At 36.9% G+C, this 8,859-nt stretch overlaps 2 long non-coding RNA genes across 2 annotated transcripts; both read left to right on the forward strand.

Moving 5' to 3' along the window:
- Nucleotides 1-5,205: 5,205 nt before the first annotated feature.
- LOC108674629 lies at nt 5,206-8,104 on the forward strand. The gene is made up of 3 exons (XR_001931053.2): nt 5,206-5,261; nt 6,236-6,376; nt 8,076-8,104. It is a non-coding gene; the product is annotated as an uncharacterized LOC108674629 (long non-coding RNA).
- Nucleotides 7,052-7,964, forward strand: LOC108674630. The gene is made up of 2 exons (XR_001931054.1): nt 7,052-7,508; nt 7,797-7,964. It is a non-coding gene; the product is annotated as an uncharacterized LOC108674630 (long non-coding RNA).
- Nucleotides 8,105-8,859: the final 755 nt, after the last annotated feature.

The raw sequence follows: 8,859 nt of genomic DNA on the forward strand, positions 1-8,859 counted from the left end.
GAGCAGGTTTCTTGAATTTTATTTGTTACATTTCCATAATTGAATATTTTAGCAATGTTCATCCTCAGAGCGTTAGTAATAAAGTCCTTTTCTCGCACAGTTTACGTACATACTGGTCGTCTTCCGTCCTGCGTGACCGCCTGACCCTATAAATCGTTCTAATGGTCGATTGAACTACGTTAAAATCTGGGATTAAAGCTGAAGAACTCCATGCAACGATTAAATTTGATTAAATTAATTCAATCATCCTCGATTTGTTTTGGTCTTTCTGAAAAATTAACAATTGTTCACTTTATGAAGAGGTTTACCTCCAACGTTGGGAAGAATTCTCAACACCTAGAAATTTTCAAAGGTGAAGTTCAAATAAAAGAATCTCTACTAAAATGACTAATTTTTATATCTTAGCGTATGCATCCAAATGACATAATACAGTCAAGAACGCTCAGTTGTTCACTCGATTGAATGATTCACTCCAAATGGTTATAATTCTATCAGGCATGTGTGATGCACAAACGTTGATATAATTCTGTATATATGCAGAATGAAATCCTATTCAATTTGGTATCGAGATGAGTGGAGGAACGGATAAAAATATTTCATACCAAGTAGAATTTCATTTCCGAAAAAATTTAACACAACCAATAGGAGATATCAACAGACAATAAATATGTTTCTATCTCCAATTATCAAAGGCGCTTCCTAGCGATTGGTAAATAATTGTCTGTGTGAATATTAAAGGATATATTATTGTTGGTCAGTCTCTCATTAAACAGTTTGTAATTTAATTGCATACGGATACGAAAAAAAATTTATATGGATATTATATGTGATTATTACAATTCTTCCATGACACCACGATAACCCAGAGCCGTCTTTTTTTGTTTAGCCACTATGATTGAAGGATAAAATATATACTTGCAGCGGAGGCAAATGCCGCTTCAATTCTAAGAGCACCAGCAATAGTTTCTTCTAGCATCTTGTTCTCCTAACTTCTGTTGCGCTCCTTCATCGCGTTGTAGTGAACAAGGTGGTCGTCGATTTCCTGGAATATAATGCAGAATCATGTTAAGGGACATCGTTGCCATCTCCCATCCGCTGGATAACGAATTTAATTCGTAATATAATATATCATAATACAAATTCTAATAAATAATAATTTTCTATGGAAATGAGTTTTCTCAGAAGACCATAAATTTACACTTACTCTGTCCAGGAGGAGTGTGTTAAAGATGCATCTAATATGAATAGGTAGCAGGAATTAGGATGTATCGTTTCTCTCTCTCTGATTCGCATGATAATTTCATTTCTTTTAAAATCATAATTGAATATCGTTTTCATTTACACGTTCATGCAAATTCACCCATTTTTCCAATTCTTTATGCACGGAAATCCAATGCTAACATTAATGGAAATACGCTAATTCTTTGTCTTTTCCAGGTAGTCGGCTGCAAAAATATACGGTTATCCTGATCTATCCCTGTCAAAATTTTCGTGCCGATTAAGGTCGTTTTAGAGGAACTATATTCGGCTTAGGGGTGAATCAGGAGCACCCTGTCAAAATTTTCGTGCCGATTAAGGTCGTTTTAGAGGAACTATATTCGGCTTAGGGGTGAATCAGGAGCAAGTCGGCCACGTAGGGTGTTTTGCTTCTATTTACCAGCCTCTTTTGGAAGTCAATTGCCCGGTAGGCCAAATCTGCGTAATATNTTTTTTAAAGCATTTTTCATATTCGGCCGTGTCTGTCCCGAACGTATCAGGTACCAATTACGCACGCCCCACGATCGCCCCAAGCTCGATGAGTAGTTACACAAGATTCCATTTCGGCGCTTATTTTGCTACGGCAACCGGAACCTAATGCGGACATAGAGCTTCTAATTTACCCTGTCATAAGAATTTGGGGCGTCCGTGTGCCAGCAGCTGACAGGTCTTCGAATTTCGATAGGGATTGAAATTTAAATTGGCTCATTATATTAACGAATGAACAGATTCATTCATTAATTTTGTTCAGAGTATACCAATACTGATCTGAAAATATCAATTGGCTCCATTGATGAACGATGAAATGGATTCGTTTTATGTGGTAAGATCTTTATCACTTGTTGAGGAATCTTAATTATTTGGTTTGACCCTCTGCCAATCCACCCAAAATATTCTCGGTCAATAATTATGCTGGTCAAACAGACGGGAATGAGGTCAAACAAAATTGTTATATATACAGGTTGAGGGCAGAAGAACTTGCTTATTTGAATTAACCTTCCTGAAGTGTGATTTGCTACGATAACTTTAAGGAGAGGCAAATCAAGAGTGCAAACTCTTAAGTTTTGTTTATATTATGAGCCGCATTAATTTATTTTCATTCTTCTTCGCAGTAGTCAAGGAATGGACGAACGTGTTACGTGCTTTTGCGGTTGAGGCATATTTTTCCATGGGTAAATCAATCATCGTCACGCAGCGTGCATATCGTTGGCACTTCCATGTTCCACCTCATGGTCGTGTTCCAGGACGCAGTCAATCGTAGCGTAGGTGAAGAACTTCAGGGAATCTGTAGATTTGAATAAGAAGAAGAAGCCTGGTCTCCTAAGGACTGTAAGATCTCCGCAGAACATCGAAGCGGTGCGGTATTCTATCTTGAGGTCTCCCCGACGATCTGCTCGCAGGCATGCATCAGCTCTGGGGTTATCTGCTCGTTCTGTTAGACGGATCCTTCATGAGGAATTGAAGTTCTATCCCTACAAGATAGTTGTATGGATTCATCAACTGATTCCTCGGGACTTCGATGTTCGTGAGGCGTGAGATACTGGAAAGAGTCGACGCCAATTTCCGGATACGACTGGCACAATAAATTGACAATAACGGACGTCATTTGCGTGCTATCTTCTTTTATACCGGCATATTGTAAAACTTACTCGTCCTTGATTATACTATTACAAAATTAGTATTATCGAACATTCATGCTTGATTTTAGATATGCAAATCAGAAGTCGATTCCCGCCGCCATCGTCTTTAAAAGAGCTGGAGGCAGTTTTAACTGATGAACGGGTTAAAATTCGTTTGGAAACAATGCACAATTTGTATGAATGGGCACCTCGGAGAATTGAGGCTGTAATGGCCGTAAAGGGTGGACCTACACCATAAAAAAAGCATATTCTGTGGATTTCCAAGGTGTTTACCTAATTTTGTCTAACCACTATACCTCAAAAATTATTCGACGAACTGATAATACCTTTGCTATACGAGAGTTTTTTTTGGAATCATTGATACTTTGGCACAACAATAGATCTTCAAATACGAACGATAAATATATGATTATGCCACTTTCAATGTCCGCTTTTCTTTCTTTGAAGTTTAAAGCTTTATGTATTTATTTCAAAGCTGGTTTAAATTAATTAAAAAAACAATGAGGGAAATTCTAAGAGCTACGAATTTACAGATTGAAAATTTATATCTCTAGAAAAAAGTAAAAACTACAATTTAGTCATAGACGGAATCTTTGTATATCACATGTGGACTTGTTTTGATAAAATTTTCAGCGCACCACGGCCTCGACACTCTAATACAGTCAATCTTCCAACCTTTCTGAAGATTGACTACAAAATGATTGAAAATGCAGATTTCTACACTGAAGAATTCTGCATAGATATTTGCGTAATATTCTGCTTCATAAAATAATTTTGACCTTCTTTTGAGATAATTTTGTTAATATCGGAGCGTGCAAAGAAGCCTGAAACATTAAATATGAACTTCCACTTGAATATATTATAAACTACTCAAAATAACAGAGTCACACGCACTTCATACTGACAGCAAAGACGCCGTCAAAAGTTTAAAAAGAAAGGCCTCCACTTGAGATGATTTTGTTTTTATCGGAGCGTGCAAAGAAGCCTGAAACATTAAATATGAACTTCCACTTGAATATATAATAAACTACTCGAGATATCATAGAGCACACGTACGTCAAACTGACAGCAGAGACGCCGGTAAAAGATTAGCGACTGGCTCATGCGAAGCGAACACATTTATTAACGAAATTAGAAATATTTAAGCATGCAGATTTTTATAAGAAAGTAATTCATGTACAAAAATTGAACAAATTCAAACTGGGAATTTGCCAGCTACCAGGACGGAATCATAAATTTTAGATATTCTTGATAATTTAGAAAATATTTTTAAAATATGACCGACGTTTGGTTAACATTATTAGAATTAGGCATAATTAATTTCTTTTTCTTCCTTTTTTAAACCAACGATGAGATTATTTGTGGACGGAGTGTCATACATATTATGACAATTTACACTTTGCAGCATTGAAGAAAATTTAGAAACGCTGATTTTCGAGAATCGTCTTCGCACTGATGAGACAATTTTTCAATCATGACATTTTATTTTTATTACAACACTTTTCTTTAACTTCACTTCTTGTTTGTTTGTCTGTCTGTCTGCTACAAATTTTATAATCGATATTTATAACACTTCTACCTGTCCAATCGATCTGAAATTTGGCACTCTTGCGTAAAGTTGGAGACAATGCATAAATCAATTGACAGAATAAATAATTTTAAAAATTTACAAAATTTTGATATTTTAAAAAATTTTGATAAATAATTTTTTTTCATATATTTGAAAATAAAATTAGAAATTCATTGTACATGTGTAACATCCAAGACACTGGATTGTTCAGAAGTGTTGTCTTTAAAAAGTAATTTTTAAACGCATATTATTTTTATGGAACTAGTGGTAAATAAATTTTAAATTATAAAATGCTTAGACTTATGAATATCAAGGAAGACTTTATCTTCACAGTAGCATAAGATCTTCAGGTTACACGAAAATGGATTAAAACATCATTCATTCGCCGAAATAAATTTCAATCGGAGATTTCTCCAATTAAGTCTGAGCCAAAAGTATGTCAGTGGTAAGTTCTTTTAGCAGCCCACGTTATTAGCTCACGAATTTAACATAGCATTACAGGATTTCTTCATCTGATGACCGTCCATCCAATCGAGAGACAGCTTGTCACGAGGTGCTAAATGTTCCATTTTATTCACGAGACTCATGACATGACGCGACGTGCGTCATTACCCAACGGAATAAGTCAACCTTTATGACATGTTTAATATCAGCTACATTCTTATCTCCGAAATCAGTTGTCCATATAACGGGGTCTGCCACACGAGGCTTTTGCATTTCTGCTCTGCATCTCCTCGAGGCTTTAGCAGATCACAGAAGAGATTTAAAATTAGACAATCTTAATGAAGATAACCGTAAGTATAGCGTTATTAACGCATATTCCAAGACTTCTGCCTGTGTGTTACCTTCTAAACATTCATTTAATCACGTCATTCATTCAATCATGTCCTTTATTTAATAATTTTTTTAATTTACTTTCACTATTTTTCAGTAAACTGCAGTTTATTATTAATTCAATCAAGTTTTTTCTAATATTATTTATACGTAGAAAGATCGAGTTTATACAACTGAAATTTTCCCCACCAACATTTTAAAACTTTTTTTGAAATGAGGAGGAAAATTGTTATTAAATAATTTTCATTATTTAATAATAATTAGCTCTGAAAAAATTCAATGCATTTCAGACTAACGCACCCGTGGTTCATAACCGACCATTTTTATTTCATAAATCAGAAAATTTTCATTCATGCCTACTTGGAGCGTAACGAAGGACTCAATATATTCTATTTAATTTATATTGGATATTAGTAGATTTTTTTGCGAATCAAATAATTACCTTTCACAAAGAAAAATTAGAGAATAAATGTAATTATTTTTGTTTTATGAATAATCAAGTTGTCACTTGAATAATCAACCCTGGAAATATGCATCTGTCCTTAATAAATAAGCTTTCATTATTTCGTAAAATTGGCGGTTGATGAGTGTAAGGCAGGTTGGCCCAGTTCAAAGTACCAGGATTGTAGCAGAAAGGTGCGGGTTCGATCCTAGCTACCTGCGACAGTTTCTGGTCAGAATCGGCGAGGAGGCCGGGCGGTTAAGCATGCACAGCAGCATTGGAGCAGTGAGTTGCGTTTTCGAGACCGCAACAAACTGAATCTACTGCGATGTTAGGAATCGGCGACAAGCCTAGGGCCTAATGAACGCTAGAACCGCAATTATTTTTATTATATATATCATTATTATTAAAACGTGCAGTTCACAGAAGATTAATGTTAAACATTGAATTGTTGGTATGCAAAAATGAATGGAAAACCAACTTTTCTCGCAGGTAATGGGTCGAGCGATGATGTTAACACTGGAGGTGGTGATGGGTGTGGTGAGCACTTCGGCTCATAAGTGCGTCCAGTGTAAGGATTGCAACGGTGACGAAGTCGCCACAGAGTGCCCGAATGGTCAAAACGCATGCTATGTAAGTGTAAGAAAAAATTGCCCGCGCTATGGAGACCCTGCATGGACAGATTCCTATTGATACAGGCTTTACGTCACACACATGATTTATAATTTTTGATCCCTAACAAAATAACTAGACTGTGCTACACGCGTCTTTTGGAAACTTGATAACTGCCGGACAAACTTCGAGGCATAAACAAAAATTTCGACAAATTCAACAACTCAGTTACCAAAGCAATCTATCATAAGATACAAGTTTAATCTGACGAGCAAATTAATTGATTTGAATCCATCGCTCTCATTCTTCAGTTCTCGATGAGAGCTTTGGGAAAATTAAGTTTAATTAATATCGGAATAACTTGATTAATGGATAATTTTCAAGCAATTGCTCCAGCTTAATAGTTATCAATTACAGTTTATTATTTGGATCATTTCCCATTTTGGACCTATGATTGCTGAATGTTTTGCCTTCAATTACAACTAAGCCGTGCCAACGAGCTAATGAGACAGTTATATATGACAATATAATTATTAAAAAATTTGCGAAAGATCAATAATGTAGAAACTCGATGCATTGACTTTAAACGATAACTTGAGGGCTTAGCCTTTTGAGAATATTTTTACCATCGCTTTCTATAATGTGTAAATTTATTGTATCATTTTTAAGATTGGTCAATTTAACTGCATATATCAAATATCTTGATATTTGAGGGAACCTTAATGTGGGCATAAAAGAAATTTACCGCAAAAATAAACTTGATCTATAAATTACTTGGCTGAAGTAAATTTAAATTTAATTCAAAACAAAACACCTTCCTGATATGGCAATGTATATATTCTCCATCCGCACTTCTAATCAACTTTTCTAAGAAAAAGGAGCGTCTTTGGAGAAGTGAAGTCAAAACGTGCAAGTCACTCGGCTGCAGCTTCTCTTGGATGTCGCAGTGTTCCCGTGCACCCTATCTTGAACGTATCAGAACTAATCGTCATGGGTCCCACTCGACCATTTAGTTGCTGCCTCATCTGTGAAATTCAAATGGAGACTTAAAGCCCGCTACGCCAGCCGCCCCGGAGACTGTTGACTTACACCTGCTTCTGTGACACTCCATGTGAACCGCCCTCCGCCAAGGCTGATCTCCAATTCGTACACCGTAAGTCCGGCAGGGAATACGTGCATTTCTGTGTCAGTGAAGGTGTTTTGTTGAGATCCTAAGCCGCTTCGCGGCCTGATATTATAATAAAGACGAAGTGCCCTTTATTCAGTTTATTTAATTTAAGTAACTTTGTCAGTAATTCAATTGCTGATTTCTTTACGACCCAACAATTTAAATGATTGAAATGATTAAAAGCAAATACGGTTAAGGGTATAGTGACGCTAGAAACACTTCCCTGTGATCCGTGATGAAATTGATGATTTTTGCTCTGATTTTTCTCCTAAGGTGACGTGACTCGTACGTCATCAATCATTCATATCGTGATTGGCACTTCGTTGAACGAAGTTGGCGGGACCTGCACGTTCTCCGACATCTTTACGCTTTTCTTCACGAGACGCAATTAAGAGACGCAAACAACGGCCTGAAATCCTTGAATAAACTTATTCATTTTGATCCAGATTTTTATGTCCCGCCAAAGTTTTCGTTAGCATATGGTTGACTTTAAGTTATAATGATCAAGAAAAAAATAGTATATACCAAATACGATGCATTCTTTTCCGACAGACGAATACAGACGGTGACACTGTGAACAACCCAGTTAAAATTTAAGGCCGTGGCGCGGTTGTTTATCGGCGTGGAGGGAGTTTATGATCGCACAACGGCAGATTGGCCGCTTCTCCCAAAGCTCGGCGATATTGCGCTCGTCGGCGGGAGGCGATGGACGGGCCGCTTAGCGACCATCGGCGATAATTTGCGCGAGACTTTACGGTTGTTTACAAACGAGGGGCCGCCTGCTACTTACGACCATGTTTCGGCTGCTATATATATAATCTGTCTCTTATACACATCTAGATGTGTATAAGAGACAGCTATTCAAATCAATTGACGATGAAGCCATTGTTTTCAAGGCTAGCCTCATATGGTTTCATTTGAACATCCGGATAATTAATGTCCCGCCTTTAATTATGTAATATATTTATCTATTATTAATACGCATATATATTGGTTTTCGTTTTTTTGTCGCTTCCGTTGGTAATTTAAAAACGGTTATTAATTGGCAAAGCCTGGTGGGCTCAGTAGTGCACCACAAATTTAACTCTAAAATTATCCCTGGTCCCAACAGTGAGCCTCAGCATGCAATAACTACACTCAGCCTCAGAAATAAAAGTCACAGCCCACGCAGGGACACGTAAGTTAGATCAGTTCCGCACCGCCAACAGCGCGGTAATCTACAGCCACTACTTCGAGATGCGTGCAAGAGGCCAGCATTGCCCAGGCTACACTCCATTGCGTATTCTGTTCCGTAGGCAAGCACGCTAGAAGGCACACTAGCCATTGAATTTATATT

The sequence above is a fragment of the Hyalella azteca genome, unplaced genomic scaffold (assembly GCF_000764305.2).
Source record: "Hyalella azteca isolate HAZT.00-mixed unplaced genomic scaffold, Hazt_2.0.2 contig5007, whole genome shotgun sequence".
Classification (NCBI taxonomy): Eukaryota; Metazoa; Arthropoda; class Malacostraca; order Amphipoda; family Hyalellidae; genus Hyalella; species Hyalella azteca.